This window comes from Piliocolobus tephrosceles, chromosome 3 (assembly GCF_002776525.5).
Source record: "Piliocolobus tephrosceles isolate RC106 chromosome 3, ASM277652v3, whole genome shotgun sequence".
Lineage (NCBI taxonomy): Eukaryota > Metazoa > Chordata > Mammalia > Primates > Cercopithecidae > Piliocolobus > Piliocolobus tephrosceles.
Window position 1 is genome coordinate 45,282,638 of NC_045436.1, and position 26,293 is coordinate 45,308,930.

The window sequence follows — 26,293 nt, forward strand, 5'->3', positions numbered from 1 at the left end:
TACAATTATAAGATGGATCTTCTTATAACCAATGCCCATTCCCTTTTCTAGAACAGTAGAAGACGAAAGATATTGAGAAAGTCACGTTGCTTAGACTAACTCGAACTGTGTTCCCCTTAAATTAGTCTGACCATTATATCTTGTCTTCAAACACTCTTCTGTGGGGAAAGAACATGGTGGTTGGGAGTGGGGAGAGTTTGGAAATTAGAAAAGTATTTTAAGATAAAAAGGTGTGAAAAATACAAAATAAGACCAACTCCCTTTTACCAGTAGGAACCAGAATGAAGCCACAGATAAAGAACAAAAGGTTTGCTTCCCTTGCAAGCATTGTTGACCAGGAGATAGAATTTCCCCATACATCTCTAGGAAGCATATTAGGTATGCATACATTTAACATACATTTCAATGTCATTCCTTCCTTCCCCACCCAAAATGCAGAGCCATACTTTCAGCCCAGGCCACCTCCCAGGCCCTCAACTTCTCCTTTCTCCCCCCACCTCTAGGGGGTAGTGGAGAGTATAGTAATGCAGTGTAGATGCAATGGAAAGGCCATTGCTCTGTGAGCCCCAATACTTGGAGCCCCACACCAGCTCAGCTCTGAGCTCATTCCAGTATAAAGTTGAAGTTTCTTCACTTCTCTGAGTCCCGTTTTTATAACTTGTCAAGTAAGAACTAGTGTCCATGGTCCCTTTTGGTTCAGGGGCTCCCCACTCTTCAGTTCAATCTGACCACTGGTAGGATTTGGCACTGATTTTTTCACCTGTACAACATCCCTTCACACATGCTGTCAGGCCTTGTAGTCACTGGCAACTCCTTCCTGAGCATATCATCCCTGCATGAATTCCAGTTGGCAGCAGAGGTGAAAGATACACCCTGAAGTGAGAATCACTGGGAGGGGATTTTTAAAAGTTCCCCAAGAATTCTCAGAGGCAGGGGAAGACACACTACCAGGCTTCAAACTTTCTATTTTCTCTACTAACTAGGTGATGTAGGGAACACATTCGATCTCTTTGAGCCTTCATTTTCCCAACTGTAAAATGGAATAATCACCTTTCTCTTCCTCACAAATACATTATGAGGCGTAATTAATGCTTGTAAGCTTTGAGGTTTTGACTAGAGACATTATAGAAGTGTAACCTATTATTATAACTAATTACAGAGCACTTGTGTGTAAAAGACATTCAAAATGACGATAACTTTACCTAAAAACAGAGAAAGAGGAGTGTAGAGATGGGTAGAACAAAGATGAATAACAAAGGAGAAATAAAAGGAAAAAGAAAATGCAATTGCAGCAGAATGGAGTAAGACAAAAGGAAAACAATTTTTTAAAGGCAAGTATAAGAAAAGAAAATAGATAGGCATATTGGAGAATAACTAAAAAGAAAAGTTATCCAGAATTTATGAGGAATTTATAATAGCTACAATAGCTGTTATAAACAAGAATACAAATAATGGTGGAAATGAGCTATTTGCAGCTGTACCACAGCTATCAGCACGTGTGGTAGGCAGAATTCTAAGATGGCCACATGATGTATACCTTCTAGTGATGTTCCTTTGATTATGCTATTTTACATGGCAAAGGGATTTTGGAGATGTAATTAAGGTTATTGATTAGTTGATGTTAAAATAAAGATATTATCTGAGTAGGCCTTACCTAATCACATGAATTCTTTAAAAACAAAGGGTTTTCTTGGTTGGTTTTTAAAAAGGGGGTCCTAAAAATGCTCTCTAGCTGGCCTGGAAGAAAGCAAACTTCATATTGTGACCTGCCTGTGGGGCCACATGGAAAAGGCCTGAGAATGGCCTCTAGGAGGTGGCCAGTGGCTATCAAGGAAAGGGAGACTTCAGTCATAGGACTGCAAGGGACTGAATTCTGACAACAATAAAGAGGAGGTTTGAAGCAGATTTTCCCCAGAACTGCCAAACTCAGCCAGCTGACAACTTAATTTCAGCCTTATGATATCCTAACTGGAAACCTGTCATGCCACACAGGACTCCGACTTACAGGACTGTGACCCAATAAATGGGTGTGGTTTTAAGCTACTAAACTTGTGGTAATTCATTACTCAGCAATGAAAAGCCAATACAGCATGCACGGTAATACAAAATAGAAATAACTACTTTCTAATATCGCTCAATCTGTGGATACTCTGTCATTGATTAGCTTCTGGACCTATAGCTACATTAATATTTAGGAATTGCAGTAGTAAAATTGTGGGTTTCTTAACAGTGATCATGAAAGCCAAGGAGAACAAGGAAAAATGAAATCATAGCAAAAACCCAACTGTGATCTTACTTAGAGAAGCTTTAAATATATAAACTAAGAATAGCAGTGCTGTACAAATATAGGTAACATCTTTAGGTGTGTGTTTGCAAATTAAGTCATGTTTTGGAGAAGTATTTTTTTTTTTTTTTTTTGTCTTTTTTGAAACAGGGTCTCCCTCTGTCAGCCAGGCTGGAGCAGAGTGGTACGAACACCGCTCACTGCAGCCTCAGCTTTTCCAGGTTCAAGCGATCCTCCCAACACAGCCTCCAGGGAAGCTGGGACTACAGGCCTGTGCCACCACACTTGGCTAATTTTTTGTATTTTTAGTAGAGACAGGGTTTTGCCATTTTGAGCAGGCTGGTCTTGAACTCCTGGCCTCAAGTGACCCACCTACCTTGGCCTCCCAAAGTCTGAGACTACATGCCTGAGCCATCATGTCTAGCCTTCGGGGAGTACTAAAAAGGGCTTTCCAAGTCAACTGTTTGAGAGGAAGGAGATATGTTTGAGTATTATATGAGCTTCACCTACTTATTTTGTGAATCTCAATTTTCTTAATTAGGTTTCTCTCCAGCGAACTCTTTTTGTAGTCAAAACTTTTTTTGACAAGTAGTAAAATGGACTTATTTAAATTATATTTTCTCTTACATTTTATTCTGTTTTCTAACAGAGCAGTGCCAAACAATGATGGGGCCAAGGAAAGGAAATTAAAGGCAGTTATGGAAAGGCAGAAAAACATAACTAATTAGGGTGTTTCCTTCCCTGAAGCATCTTTGAGACAGGGAAGTCTCTAGCACTGATCTTTCCTGTTTTGCTGTCTCATCTTGTTCTAAATATCAAGGTTCTCATCAAGGACAGTTATAAGAAGTTAGTAGTAAAGTCTTGCCTTTCCTTCTACGAACAACTAACAACTCCCCTTGATGTCTCTTCTAATCTGAATAATGCCACCATCCATTCAGCATCCAAGACCTCAAAGTTCTGAGTCATCCTCCATCCCTCCTCTCCTTAATCCCTCAGATCCTACAATCAGTTGCCAAAGGCCTACAAAATTCATTTATTTGCCTTAACCTCACTGCTGTTAATTCAAGTCCTTGCTAGTTACTAGCTATGTAAACTTGGACAATCTCCTAAATCTCTGTCAGCCTCAAGTTTGTCATCTGCAAAATGAGGGTAATACTATGTCTTACAAAACCATAGTGAGAATTAAGTATGATGATATATGTTCATTTCTGGGCAGAAGGCCTGGCACATAAATGTTGAATAAATTATACATATTATTATTATTTTTCCTCTTCTCCCTTTCCCTCCTCTTCCTTCTGTGTCTTCTGCATCTTATTTGTGGTCATCTTAGTATCGTGCCTGGCAATTTCTGTCTCCTTGCTTTTGTTTGTGATGTTCTCTCCACTGGAATGCCCAAAACTCCATTTCTGCTTATTTAACCGCATACCGTCCATTGTGGTGTCTCCCCTAAATCCCTTCCACTGCAAAGGAGAGGCAGTCTAGTTCAATTTTGGTAACTGCCTTTCCTTTGCAGATTGGTTAAAGAAACTATATGGCCCAATCCAGGTCAATAGGTGCAAAGGAAATCTGCTGCTAAGGACTTTATCTTTCCAATGAAAGTGACTCTTCCCTTTCTTTGTTTGGACTTGGCTATATCTGGATGTGATACCTGAACTACTACTACCAAACTAAAGAGGAAAGTGTTACCAAGAATGAGGGAGAAAATGGAGACCACCTGACTCATGAAGTGAATTCTGCTGAGCCAAGAGACTTCTCTGTCTCTGGTCTTCTTGTCATGTGAATTACAATTTTTTCTTTATTGAAGCCTATTTGAGTTGCAACTTTCTTCTTGCAATCCAAAGGATGTGAAAGTATTCACTGTTTTTCAAGGCTAAGTACAGATGCCACTTTCTTGATGAAACTGTTTCTCCCGCAGACGTAAGCGTGTTCTTTCTCCTCTGTACTTCATTGCATGTTGTCAAGTCTTTCCCTTGTACCTATCACAGGCTGCCATGGAGGGAGCCATGCCTCTTGGAGTCTTTGTCTCACTGGAGAGGTGTTTCACTGAAGGCCATGACTGCATCTTAATCCCCCATGCATCTGCGCAAGACATGCCATAATGCCTTGCGTATGCTGTAGTGTCTTACTCAATACACCTGCTGATGTAGGTCATTTGTTATTTGTTGGGCCTTTGTATGTTGATTTTTTATAGTTTGGATATAATTCAGCAATTGTTTAAAAAGGACAATGGTCTTGATATACAGATGTATGAGCATCTTAAATGAGCAATTGAAAACAATCAGTTCTTTAGGGGGAAGCCCTAAATGTACTATAACTAGTGGTTCTCTGGTAGAAGAGAACTTGAGGTTAAGGGTATAAGGGAGGGAGAGGGATGAAACCTAGGTGCTCTGCTTAATGCAATCTATTAGCAGCGTCAATGGACATCAGTGCAGAGACCTATGGAGGAAGCACTAATGTTTTCCAGATGTACTGATGACCTCATTTGTGATAAAACCTTTGCTTTTCTTAATATATTTGCAGGGCAAAAGGATAGAAACTGCACAGTAGTATTTTTCCAAAACTGAAAGAGTCAATAAACTTTATTCTTTCTTCAACATGAGCCATCTCCTTATCATTTTATTATCAGACCCTAAACATTGATCAATTGAAGACACTCACATTCAAGAGCACAAAATATTTAAAAACACTGATTTTAGTGCCATTTAGCATTAATTCCTTCCTTCAAGACTCTGATAATTTTTTAAACCTTTAATGTTATTTCTAATCAAAAGCTACATTATGGTCTTTATTGGGATGAGAATTAAATCCCTCACTACTGTCAATAACTTGGGTTCTTGTGAAATTTTATAACATTTCTGTCTTCAAGGCTTAAAATAATATAGGTGGTAGATACTTATCATCTGCATTTTGTTTAAATGTGTCTGTATCTGAAACAGAGAAGATTTGACTCAGATTGCCTCTCAGTGTCTCTTTTAGTCCTCTGATTTTACAATTTTATGTATCTGTCATATTGCAGGGTTTCAAGAAGAGCCTTGAAGGAATTATAGTATTAGGAAACCTCTAAATGGAACATGTAGGAGGAAGTGATGAGAAGATCTGAGGTGGCTCTTGGGAAGTGGGTTTACTCATGTAGACTGTTTCTCTGATATAAAGTTTGGCACATATAATTATGCTTTGAGGAGCCATGCCATGTCTTCCCATTCAGGACAGGCTGGGTAGTTTACAGTGCCTTGGCCCTAAGGGAGGGCCCATCAGGCTGGGAGAGAGAGGAGGGCGTGGGCCCAAGTTGAGGAGCAGGCACATTTAAAACTGGCATGACTGTTAGTTATGACTGCATGTCAGCGGCTGCTTTGCTTCCTACCAAACACTTCTTAGTGCCCCACTCTGGCAAGAAGCCCAGAGTGAGGCCTTTCATTCCTCAGTGTCTGCTGCTGGAGAGGTACTGCTGGTAATCTGTGATAAGTCAGTGGACAAAGCAAAACAGTGAAGTTGAACACCGCTGAGTGTCAATTTTACTAGCTTCTTCTGTGGTCTTTAGGGAGATCTTGATCTTCATGGGTAATATATTAGTCTTCCCTGACTTAACACTTTAAAAATTACCTTGTTTTGACCGGGCACGGTGGCTCACACCTGTAATCCCAGCACTTTGGGAGGCTGAGAAGGGTGGATCACAAGGTCAGGAGATCGAGACCATCCTGGCCAACATGGTGAAACCCCATCTCTATGAAAATAAAAAAAATTAGCTGGGTGTGGTGGCATGTGCCTGCAGTCCTAGCCTCTCAGGAGGCTGAGGCAGGGGAATCGTTTGAACCTGGGAGGCGGAGGTTGCAGTGAGCCCCGAGATTGCACCACTGCACACACTCCAGCCTGGTGAAAGAGTGAGACACCATCTCAAAACAACAACAATAACAACAAAAGCAAACCTTGTTTTATTTTGTTAATCAATTATTTTCATTACCTCAACAAATGTCTTTCTGGGCATCTACTCTGAGCCAGGCACTTTTGTCTGTGCTGTGGACACAATGAAACAGTGGATTAGGAAAACATGATTCTCACAATTTTGAAGTTTATGATCAAAAGTAAGGGGCAGAATATTGGGGAATTAATTATTGCTTGAGTAGCTTTTACATGTCAGGCCTCTTTGAACCTCTCATATCTCAGCTCCAATGCTGCCTTTCAGGAGACGCCTTCCTGGTTGATCTAAACTCAGAATTCTTTTTCCTCACAAACCTGTCTCTATCCCATCATCCTCATCCACAATTCCCAAATCCAAATATCTCTGGAAAACTAAGTTTTTCCCTCATAATTTTGGTGCAAACCAGTGAGCACCAAATGATATGATGCTTAATCTTTTTTTATTCAATTTATCATGAATGTTATATATTGATATTTTACTGCAGACATATTAATGTGTTTGCTTATGAGATGCTCCATCAGACCCTGTCAATTTAACAAATAGTGTAAACTACATTACTTTTATAAAATTAAAAAATTCTGAATTTTGAAACACTTCTAGTCCCAGTGGTTTTGGAGAAAGGATTGTGAACCTGTTCTACCTAAATTTCTCTTGCTTACTCCTTAGCTGACTTACTTGGTTTCTTGCTTCCCAACTGAGAATGATAGCACAGCCCTTGTCTCTCTTGCTCACTCTATCCAAAATCCAGAACAGTAACCTAGTACTTAAGAAATGTTTGTTAAGTGAATAAACAGATGCTTTCATACAAAAAGTACCTTATACTCTAGTGTAGATTTGGTTGGGGGAAGGGAAGAGGCAATGTCAGAGAAAGCTTCTTAGAAGAATTGATGTCAAATCCAAAACTTAAATAATCACCGAAACAAAGTTAAAAATGCAAAGGGGGAAGAGGAGCAGTATGTGCCAAAGATAGTGGCATGTTTAAGGAAGGAAGAGAAACTCAGTTGCTCAAGCAGAGAATTTAAGGGGTGGATATGGCAAGGGATGAAACTGCAGAGTGAATTAAGAGTTTTAAAATCACATTAAGGGATTTGGATTTTATCCCTTGGGCAAAGGGGAGTGATGATATTGTAATGATATCAAGTCATTTAATCCTGCCAACAACCTGTAAACGGGTACTGTTATTCCATTTTACAGTTGAGAAATTTCAGTGTCATGGCAGTTTCAGTGACTTGCCCACTACAGCACATTTCATTTGTTGTAGAGCTAAACACAGTCTCGTGGTGGGCTGTGGGGGCCTGGCCTGACTCTGGCTTCCATGCTTCATTTTAGATGAATGGTAAAAATTCTTTATAGGAAGCAGAAAAATTTTGATGATGAGAAGTCACCACTGTTACCATGAAGCAACAACTCCTAAGTGTCTTGGCTGGTGAAAAAACACTAAGCTGGTGATTTCAGCATCGTTTGTTCTCTGAGTGTGCTAATTAGGCTTGATACAGTCTACCAACAGAGACTGTGCTTCTACCTTTACCAGCAGTCTTACTAATGTCCACAGATGCCTTAGTTGCAGAGGGCATGGCTGGGAGATACAGTGTAGATGAACAGAAATCAAGTGTCATTGCATTAGTAAACACGGCTCCAGAGGCCTGGACTGTTTGGTGTGAGCAGCGCTGTTCACATGCATGGAGGATACACATCACTAGTCATGGTCCTCAGGCATCATGACGGGTGTGGGAACTTCTTGGTCACTCCTGAGGTGGTAGGTAACAAGGAAGTGGATAAGAAGTGAAGACTGTTACGAGAGTTTAAAAGTTATATCCATACTGCTATATTTCTTCATTTCTTGATCAGAATTCACTGGTTTTTACTCTGTCTTCTAAGATTTAAGGATCTATCCTGAACAAACACGTTATTCTAAACCTACATTGCATGAGCTTGGAGATTCTTTATTCCAAAATACAAAATGGCTAAATTGTATTTATTTCTCATAGTTTATTACGTCTACTATATTATGGCGACTTAAATTTCTCAAATTGGCTTCTGTGAGTAGCAGCATGTTTCATAGACTGCCAACTTCAGCAAAGGCCTAGACTTGAACTTCATAAATGATTGGGTCAGTGGAATCAACTTCATCCAAAACAAAATAAAACATGACAAAACCACATACACACACACACACACACACACACACACACACACACACACACGTTGTGGGAAGTCAGGGACCCCGAACGGAGGGACCACCTGGAGCTGTGGCAGAGGAACATAAATTGTGAAGGTTTCAGGGACATTTATCAGTTCCCAAAATTAATACTTTTATAATTTCTTATGCCTGTCTTTGCTGCAATCTCTGAATATAAATTGTGAAGATTTCATGGACATTTATCAGTTCCCAAACAATACTCCTATAATTTCTTATGCCTGTCTTTAATCTCTTAATCCTGTTATCTTCATAAGCTGAGGATGTACATCACCTCAGAACCACTATTGTAGAAATTGATTGCAAAACATGGGTGTTTGAACAATATGAAATCGGTGCACCTTGAAAACGAACAGAATAACAGCGATTTTAGGGAGCAAGGGAAGACAACCATAAGGTCTGACTGCCTGCGGGGTCAGACAGAATAGAGAAATATTTTTCTTCTTGCAGAGAGCCTATAAATGGATGTGCAAGTAGGAGAGAGATTGCTAAATTCTTCTTCTAGCAAGGAATATTAAATATTAAGACCCTAGGAAAAGAATTGCATTCCTGGTGGGGAGGTCTATAAATGGCTGCTCTGGGAGTGTCTGTCTTATGCGGTTGAGATAAGGATTGAAATATTCCCTGGTCTCCTGCAATACCCTCAGGTTTATTCGGGTTAGGAAAAAATCCCGCCCTGGTGAATTTGAGGTCAGACTGGTTCTCTGCTCTTGAACCCTGTTTTTTGTTTAAGATGTTTATCAAGACAATATGTGCACAGCCAAACATAGACCCTCATCAGTAATTCTAATTTTGCCCTTGCCTTGTGATCTTGCTTTGCCCTTTGCCTTGTGATCTTTATTGACCTCAGAAGCATGTGAACTTTGTTCTTTTTTGCCTTTTGAAGCAGGTGATCTTTGTGACCTACTCCCAGTTCATACACCCCCTCCCCTTTTGAAATCCCTAATAAAAACTTACCGGTTTTGCGACTCAGGGGACATCACGTACCTACTGATATGTGATGTCATCCCCGGTGGCCCAGCTGTAAAATTCTTCTCTTTGTACTCTTTCTCTTTATTTATCAGACCAGCCGACACTTAGGGAAAATAGAAAGAAAGAACCTATGCTGAAATATTGGGGACTGGTTCCCCCGACATACACACGTACACACACACACACACACACACACACACACACACACACACCTTGATAATGCCTCATCTCTGTAATGTGCCCTAAGGCACTTGAACACATGACTCTAAGAGTTGTCTGTCTCTCTTTGCTAACTCTAGAAGTCCTTCCTTGAGGAAAAAAAAAGAAAGGGGATATACTGACTTCAGATAGAAGTCCCTATAAAGATTTAGAAAGGAGGTACTTGCCAATTTGGCATCAGCAGTGTGGTGTAACAGTAGTGGCATTGGTTTTGGAGTCAGAAGACTTAAACTTGATTGCTAACTCTGTCACTTCTTGGCTATTGGAAAGTTATCTAATCTTTCTGAGCCTGAGTTTTCTCACCTGTAAAATAAGATAATAATATCTATCTCATAGGGATGTTGTGAAGATTAAATGAGATTATACATATGAAAGGTGATTGAAAGAACTGTGCAAATGTCTACTATTAACATTAATAATTGATACTGACAAGAAGAGAAAAACTAAAAATCTTTTAAATATAAATTCAGATTTGTTTGGATGGTTTAAGAGTGGAAATTGATTAAGTGGGCTGTCTGAAATAATTTCTCTCTTATTTGTACAGCTTTATGAAAGTTGTGTCATAAGAAGTACAGTTGAATGAAAGGAATTTGAGCAAATGCTAAAGTGGAAAAAACCCTTAGAGCAATACTATATTCAACATTTAGCATGCCAGGTAATGTGTTTGAAATCTTTTAGTGACTTTTTAAGAAAGTTTGGCAACATGTTGGTCTGATGTAGTGGGAGAGGCTGTGACACTGATACATGGCAGGCCACAGGAGTCAACATATGACTCGTGTATTCAGCATGAGGACTAGAAGTCTGTTGAATTATCCTGAGGCTTTGTTTTACTCTGTGAAAAAATATCAGTCCAGGTTTTTTAAAAACGTAGAGAGACGTGCTAGCAAGGAAGATCATGTTTGTAGCTATGTTGTCTTAAATGTTGTTAGGTGGCTGGGGACAGTGGCTCATGCCTGTAATCCCAGCACTGTGGGAGGCCAAGGAGGGTAGATCACTTGAGATCAGGAGTTTGAGACTAGCCTGGTCAACATGGTGAAACCCTGTCTCTACTAAAAAATACAAAAATTTTGCAGCCATATAAAAGAATGAGATCATGTTCTTTGCAGGGACATGAGTGAAGTTAGAAGCCATCATCCTCAGCAAACTAACACAGGAACAGAAAACCAAATACCACATGTTCTCATTCATAAGTGTGGGGTTGAGCAACGAGAACACATGGACACAGGGAGGGAAATAATACACGCCGGGGCCCACTGGGGGTTGGGGGATAAGGGGAAGGAGAGCATTAGGACAAATACCTAATGTGTGCAGGGCTTAAAACCTAGATGATGGGTTGATAGGTGAAGCAAACCACTATGGCACATGTTTACCTATGTAACAAACCTGAACATTCTGCACATGTATCCTGGAATGTAAAATAAAAGAAAATAATATAAAACACAAAAATTAGCTGGGCGTGGTGGGGGGCGCCTGTAATCCCAGCTACTCTGGAGTCGGAGGCAGGAGAAACTCCTGAACCTGAGAGGGGAGGGGAGGGAAAGATTGCAGTGAGCTGAGATCATGCCATTGCACTCCAGCCTGGGTGAGAGAGTGAGGCTGCATCTCAAAACAAATAAACAAACAAAAAACTTTAGGAAAGTTTGGACAACTCAGATAATGTAAATTTGTCATTAAGGGTAACTCTTTTGCAGGGAAGCTACCAGCATAGATTTTGGATTATATTCTCATTTCTGCTTTGATATTTTCTTGTCTGAGACATTAGCCAGTTTACTTAGTCTGAGCTTATTTACACATCTGTAAAATTGGTGTAGTATGAATACCTTCAATTTAATTATTGAATTGATTAATAAAGCAGTACACACATAGCCCAGTGCCTGAAGTAAGCACTCAATAAATAGTTACTATATCTGTAGATCATTTCGAAACTTTAAAAAACTGGTCTTTCAATCTATTTCTGCAACATTCTTTCCCCAAAGAAAAGAATTAACCAGCCAGTAGCAAAATCTAATGCCATTATTTTGACTCCTTGTCCATTTCTTTCTTAATAAAAGAGCAGATCCAAGAAAAGAACTTAGATGTGCAATCTCTACATAACTAGGATACAACCTTGTGAAAGCCCAGGCATAGACAGGGAATGGGGCTTATGGGCTTCAGGTTTTGCTAGTGTTTGAACTCAAAATAAAATGAAATGGAAAAAAAAATATAGCCTGACATTGCATGCCATCCAATAGCACTTGTAGTGTAGTGCTTTCTTGGAAAGAATTCCTAAGTGGAGAAAAGAAATATTAAAACCATGGAGTTTTACCAAATCTATGAGAGTGTGGAGGAAATCCTTTGTTTGTTGAAGAAATGACACTCTTACGTTTGCAAAAATGGACCAGGGGCCAGAGGAAAAGAACAAGAAGAAGTAAAAACAAATCAATAGGTAAGATCTGCTGTAGTAATACACAGAACCTGATGTGAACCTCACACGAGAACCTCTTTCTCACCTGCAGCAAGAAGCAATTGCAACGACTGAAACTTTTTTGTCACAATCGACCTATTTACTGCTCTTAGAGTCCAGCCAGAGACAACTGCTATGTTGACTGAGTGGGGAGACATCTCGGTGGGGCCTGTAAAGGGAAGAAATCCAAAAGGACTTTGGAGGGGAGTGGAGAGGTGTTGGCCTTAGGAGGACAGTAAAACACTTATGTTCAGAGGTAGCTCACTATAGTTCTAGGCTCTGTTCCCTGGGGAGGACTGGTGCCTCCCAAAATCTGGCCTGGAGGAGAGACCACAGGCTTAGCTGCTGTGGAGAGCAGGGCTCTCTGCTCCCTTGCTTGGCTCTGGGCATGGAGCATGGTTTATGGATGGGCAGAAGAAGAACACAGTTTTGTACTTCCTGGCTCTGCTCTACAATGTCCAGTGGTCCAAAAAAGACACATGCTCCCTCTAGAGATGAATGAATGGTGTGAAACTGTGAAGGCAAATATGACTTGCCTTACCCCTCTCGATTTCAAAAACTAAACTGAAAACCAATCTTATAAAGAGAGCTTTATTGTATAATAACACTGAGGGAAGGTTGGGAGTCTCTGGGGATCAAGTATACACAGACATTGTTTTGATAGGCCAGTAAGTAATGCTGTTACCAAACACTGAGAGGGTCAGCAGCTTTGCTATCAGTCCAGTTCATTAGATGGATCAAAGCTGCAGTGCCAATGAAGGGATGGATAAAGAAGGTATAGCATTTGGACCTTTAGGAGCTCTAGGAAGCCTAAACATCATTTCTGAAATGGGTAAAAGGGCAAAGTGACACTGGAAATCTTGGTTGTGAAACTATGGGGGCTACCATCAGAGCTAGTGTTGGGGAAGCCACTGGCTGCAAGCCCACACGGCTAGGACGTCTGGTGAGAAGGATGGAAGAAGGAGCTGGTAGGGAGGTGTGAAGAAGCAGGACTTCTTTCTTTCTTTCCACTACCCTCCACAATTTAGACAGTATCCACTAGATATGCTGTGTGGTGGGGTCTATGGAAGGAGAGACGAGGAGACAAGTGAAGGGAAAAATGGAAGTCCGGTGGCTGAAGGATAATGAGCAGAAAGGAAGGCACTTTGAAATCTTTTCAAATGCAGAGATGTAGTAACATTCAAGGAGTTGGGATGTTATTCTTCCTCTCTTTATTCCACTTCAAACTTTGATACTGCTGCTCTGTGTTGCAACTTCAAGTCTTATGAAAGCTTTGAGAGTGAATAATTGACAACGTTGGATCAAACCCAACTATTGCCCACAGCAGAGAGCATTGAGCTGCTGCGATGGCTGCCCTTGGTGGATTTCCACATCTTCTGAAAGGGACAATTTTTCTATCTTTTCTTTCCCCTCCCCTCCCTTTCCCTCCTCTTCTTCTTCTTTCCCCCACTTCTCTCTCTCCCCCCCTCTCTGTCTCTATCTCTGTCTCTTTCTTTTGTTGGTATTGGTTTTCTATTTAGGTTTACTTTAATCTTACCACCCAGGGTGGCAGTCATTAATTTTCAAAATAATTACATGAGAGAGGAGAAATGGACACTCCAGCTTCTGGAATATGGAGTAGCAACTCGGTGGGAGAGACCTTACCTGAACTAACCTCCCGGGCCACACTCTATCCTTTGTCGCTTGCTCCTTAATCTCACCTCACATTGACTCACTTAGCTATGAAAGTAAAGTATCATTTAACACATGGTTGTGAGAAACACTAGAGCAAATACTAGACTCTTTGGCATATGCTGGGCTTAGGAACAACACAATTTTTCTTCACTTAATGCTATGACTGCTGAAGAAAGGAATACAGAGCACTTGAATTGCAGGGCAATGAGGAAATGAAGACAGTTAAGCAAATATTAGTTCATACGTGGTGATCCTCTCCTTTGTGTACACTTTGAACTAAAACAACAGCCTCTTAGCAGAGTGGTTGAAGTTAAAGTGCTCTGACACACATTAAAAAAAAAGAAAGTTTTAAACAGCAGTCTGCCTCTGTGGTATACAAGGTCTCCCAAAGTTTCAGTCAGGATGAAATTAATGTGCTCTTAAGGATTCTGCTTCTTGCACTGGGACAGAATTAAATAGAAGTTATTCAGTGACATTGAAATTCTAAAGGTGATAAAAGAGAAGGAAATATTCTGGAGGAAGAGTGCATGGTTTGACTACTGCCAGGGAGTTAATACATTAACGAGGAAATACTGGACCTAAACAGACTAAATTCATTATTTTTTCTGCTGCTAAAATTTTGTTTGGATAACTGAAAACGATGAAGTGGAAAAAGGAGACATTCATGTCTCATATGGAAGGAAAAGGCCTGGTTGTGTCTGATATTGGAGAATAAATTTTTCTAGGACTATTCATTCTAGTGAAAATATTACCTTTGTGTCTCTGCCAATGGGAGCGTTCTCATTTGTGATTCAGGATTATTTGTCCTGTTGTGGTTGTTTCATTCTCCTTTAAAATTCTTCCCTCTTCCTTCAGTATTTGTTTAAAACTCTAGCTGATGTACATGGTTGGATGGTTTTCTAGAAGATGAAGCTAAAAGTCAGCCCCCAGCTTTGCTACCATGAAATTTGCTCTTTGATTCACGGTTACACAGGTATTCCCATTTGGGAATACATATGTGCATTTCTAACTTGGACTTGGGCAGCAAGTTAATAAGGCCTCTTCCTTGGAATGGAGCCTTAACTAAATGCCTTTCATTGTACATTAAGGTGAGGCATGAAAATGGCATCCAGGAATACAGAATGGACATTTTAGTCCAGAGCTAATCAGTGGGCCCACCCCAAAGTCTGAGAGTCTGGGGGCTGGACCACTGAGTTTTCTTTGTAGTGGGTTCAAATTGCCCAGCTTAACGACACTCATGGAGTCTCCAGATCACAACAGGATCACTCTGAATCCTTAGGAATTCCAGGGATACACAGATGCCTTAAGGGCTTTGTTTCAACCTTGACCTTTTTTTTCCTTTTTAAAGAATATCTATTCCAGGTGTCTTGAAATGCATGGAAGAAAATGCAGGCATCCAGAAGACTGCAGTCTTTCTGAGAGGCCCCCAGAGAACACTGATGAAAATTTAGTTTTACGCAATTCTGCAAGGGCTCACCCTGTTCAAGTGGGTCTCCATGTCCTTAGAAATTCCTCTTTATGTAGTGATTGCAAATCCAAATAAATTTCTGAGAACTTATTTGATCCAAAGTTACACGCTCCAGTGTTGCCCCACATTTCCAAGGTCTCAGCTTACCTGGGTGTAAAGAAATTGAGTATGTACTGGGTTCACACTCATCTGTGTCTGGTTTTTGGCCTGCGTTCAAGGGTTCTAGGTACCTTCCAGCCTCTTCACCTGCTTTTGAATCTTAATTTGGAGGTAATGGTGAGTCAGAAAGCTAAAGGTGATTTAAGCTTGAGAAAAAACAAAAAAGTGGATCAATGAAGTACCTTTTCCCCAAATTAATAAACTGTTCACTTTTTACTCTCCCAGAAGTAGATTGTTAGTTTTGAAATGAGAAAAGTTCCCTAATCTCCTTCACAGGGCATACAATGAGGGGTAAATCACTTCTTCAGTGACTGGCAGCTCAAACCCCTAGGGGGAGCATGCAGATGGGCAGGTTGTGGGGAGCGTGTACTCTGACCCCAGATCCCACAGCAGCATCTAGGGTTGAGTGTTTACAGCTCCTGAAGTCCCAGCGGGCGTGCATTATAGTGTGCTCTTTCAGCTTGGCCATCCTCAGGCAGGTTGTCTTAATCAGCTCAATTAGACCTTCTGCCTTATCACAAGGACAGTGGGCTTTCTGTATCCCGGGTTCTTGCCTTAGTGTACCGGAAAAATTGAATCACATGTGGGCTCCGAGGATGGGTGCAAGGTGTTTATTTATTTATTTATTTATTTATTGAGACAGAGTCTCGCTCTGTCGCCCGGGCTGTAGTGCAGTGGCACAATCTCCCCTCACTGCAAGCTCCGCCTCCCGGGTTCACACCATTCTCCTGCCGCAGCCTCCCGTGTAGCTGGGACTGCAGGCGCCTGCCACCACGCCCAGCTAATTTTTGTATTTTTAGTAGAGACGGGGTTTCACCGTGCTAGCCAGGGTGGTCTCGATCTACTGACCTTGTGATCCGCCCGTCTCGGCCTCCCAAAGTGCTGGGATTACAGGCGTGAGCCACCGCGCCCGGTCAGGTGCAAGGTTTTTACTGAGTGGTGGAAGTAGCTCTCAGCAGATGGATGAGGAGCCAAAAGGAGGATGGAGTGGGAAGGTGGTCTTCCGCTGGAACTGGGCTGCTCAGGGGCCGAGATCTCCTCCAATTGCCCTCAGCAAATTTCCCTGGGCATCGGTGTTGTTCCGCCGTCGATGGACTGTTGGTGTCTATGTATTCTTCTGCGGATGTGTTCCTCTCCACGTCCAGCCGCCTATGTGTGTGACCGCTATGGTATTGGGGTTTTCATAGGCACAGGATGCGGGGGGCATGGTGGTCCAGGGTAATCTTGGAAAATGCAACATTTGGGCACAAAAACAGGAGTGCCTGTCCTCACCTAGGTCTGTGGGCACAAGCCCCAGGGTGGAACCCTAGGGAGAAACCCCGCCTTTCTCTACCCAGTGTTTCCCTGCCCCTCTCCCGTATCAATTTAATTAATAAAGAATTTGTTATTTCAGTCTTGCAGTCCATCAAATCATGTGTGTCTATTTACATTGCTAACATTTACCTTGTTGATTGTAATCTACAAGTTTTTCTATTCAGTCACGACATAGATCTGACATCTGAAGTGAGATCTGATATCTGAAGTGAGAAACTCTTGATTCTTTAATTCTCATTGGCTGCTAAGACTGTTACTGCTACTAGTACATTTCTTTAACATGTAGTTTTGAATTTCTGTATTAAATAGCCTCTTATATTTCCAAGGAACATTTGAATAGTATAGATCCAACATCTGAAATTAGATCTGATGTCTGAAGTGAGAAACTCTTGATTCTTTAATTCTCATTGACTGCCAAGACTATTACTGCTACTAGTACATTTCTCTAACATGTAGTTTCAAATTTCTGTATCAAATAGCTTCTTATATTTCCAAGGAATATTTGAATAGTATAGAGGATTTTTTAAGCTGCATAAGATTTGGTTGTCAAAAAGGAAATAATTCATAATTAAATTCACGTATCAATTCCTTTGCCACTGAGTTTGAAAACTCAGGGTCAACAGGCAGGCAAGGCTTATCTTTCTGAATTGGGAACAAGTATAATGAAAGCACTTATGATATCCCAAGTAATCTTTTTTCCTTTTTTAAAAAGAATTTTATGACAGAAGAGCATATAGAAAAGAAGAAAAGTATATATAAAATATATATAAATATACATATCTTTTAGGATCAGATAAGATTATACCCTGTAAATTACTTTGACTTGATTGGTTGACAAGGGATAGCGGCATTTAGTGATGTTTTGTTTTTCTACACTAATAGCAATTTAAACTTTCTTGGCATCTGAAGCATGAAGGTAAAAATTTCACAGAGAGGATCATATTTTGAAGTCAAAAAGCCCTGTTTTGAAATCATCTTTGGACAAAATTCTTCATCTTTCTCAGTCTCTGTTCCTATCACTAAAACACATAAGAATGCCTAACTCACATCCTAGTTATGAGAAATAAATATATAAAGTATCATACATATCATATATATATATATAAAGTATCATATATAAAGCAGATGATATACTGCCTGGAACATATTTAAATTCAATAAGAGGTAGTAATTGTTTTTACTATTTTTATTGTCATTATTATTTAAACCTAGATCATCTACCCAAGCATCCCTCGTTAGCTATTAATATTTTTCTTGACATTTCTTCTCATACATGCTTACTTCCTGCGTTCTGAACTCTTGGTTCTACATAACCTAGTTCCCTAAATTTCCCATGAGTAATGCCTCCACACAAGAAATCTTGATCCTTCTTATTGGCTCTGTTTCAGGTACTTGGACCTTTGCTTTTTCTGAAGATTTTCTAGGATTTCTAGAATCTCCTGAGTCTCCAACTGTCCTGATGGAGGGTCTCAATAATAGTAACTCTGGGTTTGGCATATATTTAGTGAGAACCAAGGAACTTAGGGTTGTATAATAGAAGGTAAGTGTTAGTAACTAAGAAAACCTATACTGGACATTTGTTGGTTGCTTTTTTTTTTTTTTTTTTTTAAGACAGAGTCTCACTCTTGCTGCCCAGGCTGGAGTGCAATGGCGCAGTCTTGGCTCACTGCAACCTCCGCCTCCCAGGTTCAAGCGATCCTCCTGCCTCAGCCTCCCGAGTAGCTGGATGCTACTTCATGCCCAGTTAATTTTGTATTTTTAGTAAAGACGGTGTTTCTCCCTGTTGGTCAGGCTGGTCTCGAACTCCTGCCCTCAGGTGATCTGCCCACCTCAGCCTCCCAAAGTGCTGGGATTACAGGCGTGAGCCACTGCACTTGGTCTGCACCTATGTTTTTCTCCCTTGTTCTTTCTGAAAAGTGTAAGAGGATAATCCATTTGCAAATATCTGATGATTCCATCTCGGAAATGTTTCTCAAAGTTACCCTTATCAGCTGGTATCTTAGTTTAGTGCTCCTAAGACTATTCCAGCAATGATTAGCCTCTGAATCACTATTCTCTTCTGTCACCAGTGTATTCTTTACATGGTTTGCTTGTGCATTTATCCAATGAGTTACACTCAAGTCCTTTGATGTGTCAGGCACTGGATTGAACATAAATGGTAAATCAGTATGTGAAAATGTCAGAGATCCCAGCCTTTCAGTGTAAAGGGCCAATGTCCTTCTCCCTCTATCTCTGCCTGTATCTTGATACGGCTTTGTTGCTGGAGCAGAAGGAGCAAATTTTGTGTGTGCATATACTTTTGAGGAAGATGAGGGAGATGAGGTTACAATGTTTGGATCCTACCATGTCTCATGAAAAAAAAATTAACACCCATGATTAAACAGACAGGGATTGAAGAATGCATTTTTATGAGTCTCACTTTGTCCATTTTGGGGCACAAGCAATGGTTTTAGAGCCCTGGTGGCAAGAATTAAGGCAACAACCCTTCTAAGTCCCTTGCAGGAACCCAGCACCACTCCAGAGCCCTGCAGACCAGCAGTTCCCTTACTTGATAGGTGAGCTAGCGTCATTGATAATGAAGATTCCTGAAGTAGCTTCTTGGACAGTGGATAAGGACATGCAGAAGCAAGAGCTAGGGAGGAGAATATGACTAGTGCTCCTGGTGACTGCAGTTGACAGTCTGCAGTGCGACAGGTTCAATGCTGAAACCTCAGAAAAACACTGGAGAGGCTTTGAAGGATGCACGTATGTGGGAGACAGAGAGGACTGAGATTCTGCAGTAATGGAGGGCTCAGAGTTACTGTAATTGGGCCACCTATATTAATGTCCATAAGTTATACTATCAGGCTTTTCAAAACCACAACCGTGGGGTCCGCTTCTCCAGACAAATCTGAACATATTTATACCTGATTTCCGTTGATCAATTTCAAACTTCCCATACTTGTACACAAGGCTCTTCACAATCTGACCCCAACCCCCTTCTGTATATCATCTTCTTCCCCCTTTCCTCACTGAGCCTGTTGTCTATCTTCTTTCTCCATGTTTTTCAGGTCACTGCCTTATACCTCTCCCCACATTTCTCCAACAATATCTTCCCCATGCCTATTTGTTTCTGATTTATTTATTTCATAGAATCTTTCTGTCTTAATCTAGTTTTGGTTGCTCAAAGCAGGATACCTGAATCTGGGTAATTTATACAGAAACAAAATTTAATTCCTACAGTTCTGGAGGCTTGGAAATTCAAGGTTGAGAGGGCGAATCTTGTGAGCTGAGGGCTTTTTTTTTTTCCCTGAAGTGGTCTCCTTCCATTTTAGCCTTTCAAGTTACTGGGTGGCTGGTGAGGGTCTTGTTATTGGTGAGGACTCTCCACAGAGTCCCAAGGAGCCACAAGGCATCACATGGGGAAGGACTGAGTGTGCTAGCTCTGGACTCTCTTACTTTTCTTACAACTACTAGTACCACCTCCAGATAGCCCATTAAGTCATTATCCATTAATCTATGGATAGATTAATACATTCATGAGGGCTCTGCCTCTTAAAGGCCCCATCTCTTAAAGGCCCCACCTCTCAATACATCACATTGAGGATTAGGTTTCAAGATAAGTGTTGGAGGGGACAAACATTCAAATCATAGCACTGTCCTTTTGTTATTAAAATAACTGTTTCACCTTTCTTTCCTTTAACCAGTCTAAAGCCTGCCGGGAGGTGGGGCAAGAACCATGATTTAGATTCAAAGTCAATGCTTGTTGTTTAAATGTAAAAACTTCTGGGGCCCATAGAATTTAGAATTGTAGAAAATCAAAACTGGGGGAATGAATAAAAAAAAAAAAACGAAAACGAAACCCCTCACTTTTTACAAACTAGGTATTTGTTGATTGTCTACTTAGAATCAATTTCTTTGTATTTCTTGATAACAAATGGCAGATTTTTAGGGGTAGCTGCATCTCTCACACAGCTGAGATGCTTCTGGGGTAGCAGTCTCTGTCAGTCTAATCAGAGTAAACATGCAAGTACTTTGCTTAAAATGTAGGGCAGACACATTGTCTCTGAATGTCCATCCTCAGATGTCAGCAGCATCTGGTGACCATGAACGTGAATGGCTGAGGTTGGTGCCAACCTCCAGCGTGGAGAGAAGAGAATCTGGTCTCTAATGGGGTCACCTAGACAGAGGCAGAAGCCACCCCAAAGCCTGCTTTACTTTGGACTCTCACAATCCCCATGTCAGAAAATCACTGTCCTTTAAATATTTTTTGAGCTTAAGTAGTTTCTGTCCTTGCAACATAAGTAGCTCTAATGAATACAAAATGTTACATGTCTCTCCCCTCCCATAATTATCTGAGAACAGGAACCCAAAGCCCTGGATCAAGAAGCAAATTTGTGACAAAGAGGAAAGTTGAACCTAGGTCTCTGCATTCCTGGTCCAGATCCCTTTGTTAAATCAAACCTTATCACCAGCATTTTCAGTGTTGCTGTTCCACTTCTAAGCAGAGATGTGATCATTTACAAAAAATGTTTTAAACATCTTAGCATTTCACGGATTTACTACTTGATATTGAATTTGAATATATATTGCAATATGGCCCAACAATTATTTAAATTTATGTAGATGAGGCTTGTAAAGATAATATACAAATGTATGTGGCACAGCATTTGAATTGGGCATTTGAGATCTATTTGTTTATTTGCTTGTTTAAGCAGGGCTGTAACTTTAGCATCAATGACCTTATTATTTCTTTTCCCTTGAAAATTGTTGAGAGCAGATTATAGGAAAATGTAGTACGTTCATAATTCCAGGTGCAGAATATCTGGTTCCATAAAACCTGATGGAAACCGTATATTAACTGCCACATCAGTAGTCATATGGTTAAGATGAAACAATATTGAGAGTTCACAAAAACAGCATTAGATAATTTGCACTGTAGTCAGCCTTAATCAAACTTTTGATAGGCATGCAGAGCTGTGTTATCAAAGTAATATAGAAATGTTCAGGCATATATGATACATGTTTGGCTGCAAAACATAGCAGAGCATTCTCAAATTCTCTCTAGGGTTGATGTATCCCCCTTACAATAAATTATTTAGTAATATAACTGCATGTTGGCCAGTGATCCCCTGATGAAGCGTGTATGGCAAGTCATGCTTACCATGGTAAGCTCTGTTAAGTGTCTTGCAGTCTAAATAAACTCCCTGCAATGACTTGGGAGCCAGTATGAAGCAAAGTTTATCATTTTTGATTCCTTGTGAAGAATCAGTAAGAACATTCTGTTTTCCTCTGCAAACAAGTGCTTTTGATGGATCCTGGTCCCTGAAGTCAGTAGAGAGTACCAAATGCTTAATATTGGAAGGTTAAGAATGTCTTTTTTAACTTATGCTTTCTAAGATGCTGTTCTTTCCTGCTCTTCATGTCTCCGTGAACAACAGCTGCATACACATCACTTACCCTGACACTTGGAAAACAGACAAGCAGCCTTTTCTATTACTACCATAAATGCCACTCAGTGAACCAGCCACTAGGTCATGCTCATGGGCAATGCAATCTGTTCCTCCCTCCTGGGCTCCAGCCTCACTTTCATAATGACTGGAGGGAGAGCCGTCCCTTGGGGAATTTGTTGTTCTACACTTAGACTTTTGGCAGCTGGTAAACCCAAAACCATTATTTTTCAAATAAGCTGGTTACGATACAGACACAAAATTTCCAAGTTGGAAAATTTTGTTAAGCCAAGATCAAATTTCAATTGATGGAATTCACTTCTCTATAATTTATAAGGTGATACTTAATCATGAAATATATCCTGATGCTTTTATTTGGTCGCATAGAATATAATGCTTTTAAGAACACCTCTACCCCACATAATCCTCCCTCATATGTTCATAAAGAAAACACATCCTCCCTTCCTAGGCATTGTAAGGGGCATACAACAAAACTCTCAAAGTTGGTATGAAAGAGCCAATGGAGAAACTTGAAGATAAAGATTGGGAAGCACTGTAAACATAAGCCATGGCAGAAGATAAATTAGCTCTAAAATTATTTTGTTTATTACTAGAAATATAGGAATAATTGTACAAAGAATCTCAGCAGATTTCACATTTGGAAAGGAAGCTGCATCACACCATTTTGAAATTATGACATAATGCTATTTTCTTCAAGTGCTCAGAAAGCCATACCTATAGTCCAAGTGGTCCACCTCTCAAACTGTACATAGATTATATTTAGACAGAAGCATGTGGGTAAGATTTGTGGTTTATCATGCTCACAATGCCAGTTAACGAAAAAGCTTCTCTTTTTAAAGCATCTTCGTCCTTCATGAATTCAATCTAAAAAAGGTGAGAATGCACACCCTAAGCATTCCTTTCTGCCCTCAGAAATCCATTCTGAATTTGACATTCAGTGCTATTAGCCCAATGTTTGGCACAGAGAAAGTAGGACCTTCATAAATATTTGTTGGTGAGATGAATAAATAAATGAATGACTCCCTTTTGGAATTTGTCCTGCTTTATCATGTTGTGCCTCCAAGAAAGGGAATTCCACTGGTGCTGTCACAGATTAGACTAGTTGGCCTTGGGTTTTCCTCTGCAATTTCATTTCAAGGAGTGTTCCCCAAGTCTGATATGTGGTAGAAAAGTCCATGTTGCTCAGCCTAATGATCCTGACTACAAAGAGGATGTGCTTTGTAGTCAGCCAGGCCTACCTTGGAGTCCCTGCGCTGCTCTCTCTCACCAGCTGTGTGAAATCAAGCACTGAGACCATTTTCTCATTTGTAACAAGTGTGTGAGGGCACCTCTCTGCTAGGCTGGCTGGGAGCACTGAATGAGATAACATATTTAAAGAATTTAACATACTGCTTAGCTCACAGGAAACATATAGTACATTTATTATTATTTTAATTTTGCACCTGTGAGAAAGAATTCTGCTTTCTAAAGTTTATTTTCATAAGCCTCCCAGCCCCTGAGAGTGTCCTATTTTCCTTTCTCTTTGGAGGTGCAGTGACCATGAGTACTGCATATAATATTCTAGGGACTATTCACTGTTGTTTTGAATGACATATACAGCATTAATATCTGCTATCTGATTGCTCTTTTTGTCTTTTTGTCTTGGATATATGGCAATTCTTCCCATATATCCAAGACATAGCTCACCTGACCACTTGAATGTATTATTATTTAATTAACTGTTTCAGTTTTATATTTCAAATCTTCCTTCCATCTGGGAAAATTGAATGGTATTTTCAATGCTGAGAATTTTATGAAAATATTAATCATGATCAGCATTGGCAATAGTTTCATGAAGAACTATTGTTAGAAGAGCTCCAACGAACTCTAACTTTTTGTATTTGGCTTTTAAACCTTTTTCCCGTAATGGTTGTTGAGGTTGGTTTATGTTTTTGTTTTTATAGTAAATTTGTATATGATAATAATATTGACTATCTGTCATATTTCTCACAAAATTTTTTAGTTTGCTTGGTTTTCATTTTGTTAATATATCTTTGACGTGTAGATGTTGTATGTTTTCATCTCATTGAACTTTGTTGTGTTTTTTCCCTCTTTGTGATTTCTTTTGTTGCTGTTGAACTTAGAAGTTCTATTCATGACGAGTTCGATTAAAAATTCACCGACATTTTCATCTAGGTATCAATAATTGTCATTTCAAAAAATTCATCGTATTAAATTTATGACTCCATCTACCATCTTTTTGTGTATGTAATACCTGAGAATATGACTTAAAAATAGGTATCCAATTGTCTTAGCACCATTTATTGAAGAGTTATTTCTTTCTCCACTGATCTGATTTATAAAGCCAAGCTTATATAGTCAGTTTAAAAATATACATGTCGGCTTAATGTCTCAGAACTTTGGTGTCATTGGTCTCAGACACTTTGCCATCCGCTATCTGGTGGGTGGTGGTCTTTTTGATGGTTTCATAGAGTTGCTGTTGTCCGAGGCATCACCAAGATTGAAGTCCTCCTCATCTTCCAGCAGGTGGCAGTAGGTGGCGATCTCAGCCTCCAGCTTGACTTTGATGTTCAGCAGGACCTTATACTCTTGGGCCTGGCGCTGTCCCTCTGCCCAGGTCTGTGCCAGCTCTGACTCCAGGTGCAGCAGGATCCCATTGAGCTGCTCCATCTGCAGGGCATGACGGGCCTCCACCTCCCTCAGGCTGTTCTCCAAGCTGGCCTTCAGATTTCTCATGGAGTCCAGGTCGATCTCCAAGGACTGGACTGTATGTCTCAGTTCTGTGAGCATCATCTCAGCAGCTCCAACTTTGGCAGACTACGTGGTGACTGCTGTGGTGCTCTCCTCAATCTGCTGAGACCAGTACTTGTCCAGCTCCTTTCAGGTCTTCCGAGCCATCTCTTCATATTGGGCCAGGATGCCTGCCATGATCTTGGCTAGGTTCTGAGATCTGGGGGCATCTACCTCCAGGCTCAACCCAGACCTGGCAATCTGGGCTTGTAGGCCTTTTACTTCCTCCTTGTGGTTCTTCTTCATGAAGAGCAGCTCCTCCTTGAGAGCCTCGATCTCTGTCTCCAGCTGCAGCTGAGTGACATTGGTGTCATCAATGACCTTGTGGAGCCCATGGATGAGACATTAAGCCAGCAGAAGCAGGGTACCCTTTGGGGAGCAGGAGGCCAATCAAAAGTTCAGAGGTCAAAAATAAAATAAAATAAAAAATATATGTCAGCATCTGTTAATAGGTCATTTCTTTGTTGACGAAAACAGCCAAACTCTGTAAAATATTTCAAGAGGGTTATTCTGAGCCAAATATGAGTGACCATGGCCTGAGGCATAGTCTCAAGAGGTTCTAAGACTATGTACCTAAGACAGTTAGTTTACAGCTTGATTTGTATATTTTAGGGGGACATAAGATGTTAATCAATACACGTGAGGTATACATTGGGTTGGTTCAGAAAGGTGGGACAACTCAGAGTGGGGCCTTACAGGTCACAGGTGGATTCAAAGATTTTTCTGATTGGCAATTGGTTCAAACAGTTAAATTATTATCCAAAAGAAAGGGGTGCCTGGGTTAAGATAAGGGGTTGTGGAGACCAAGATTCTTATTATGTAGATGAGGTCTCATAGGTGGCCACCCTTAGAGAAAACGGATGGCAAATATTTCCTAGTTAGACCCTTAAAAGGTGCTAGACTCTAGGTTAATCTCCTCAGGATTGGGAGGGTCTGGAAGGGGAAAGATCTAGCTGTGTCAGTAGAAATTCTTTGCAGATGCAAACTTTTCCTTACAAAAATTACAGATGCACATTTTCCCCCACAAAATGGCTTTTCAGGGATATGTGAAAACATGCCAAATTAATCTATTTTGGGGTAAAATCCTTTGATTTCCTTCAGGGCCTGCTGCCTGTCATATGATACTATACTAGAGCCAAATTGGAATTTGGTATCTTATTGCTACAGTCTGTTTTGTCAGTCTTAAGATCTCTGTTTTAATGTTAATGCTGGTCAGTTGTGCCTGAACTCCAAAGGGAGAAAAGTGTGACGGGGCATGACACCCCCTTCCCATCATGACCTGAATTAGTTTTCAAGTTTTTTTTGAATCTCTTTTGTTGAAGTGGGAGCAGGGGGTGGGGTTGGTCATTCAGTCATTCAGTCTGTTACGGGGCATAGAATTTTATTTTTGGTTTACATCTTTATATA

The 26,293-nt window shown here is 40.4% G+C and overlaps 1 pseudogene; it reads right to left on the reverse strand.

Moving 5' to 3' along the window:
• Positions 1-24,479: 24,479 nt before the first annotated feature.
• On the reverse strand, positions 24,480-25,228 carry LOC111551939 (annotated as a pseudogene).
• Between the last annotated feature and the right edge of the window lie 1,065 nt (positions 25,229-26,293).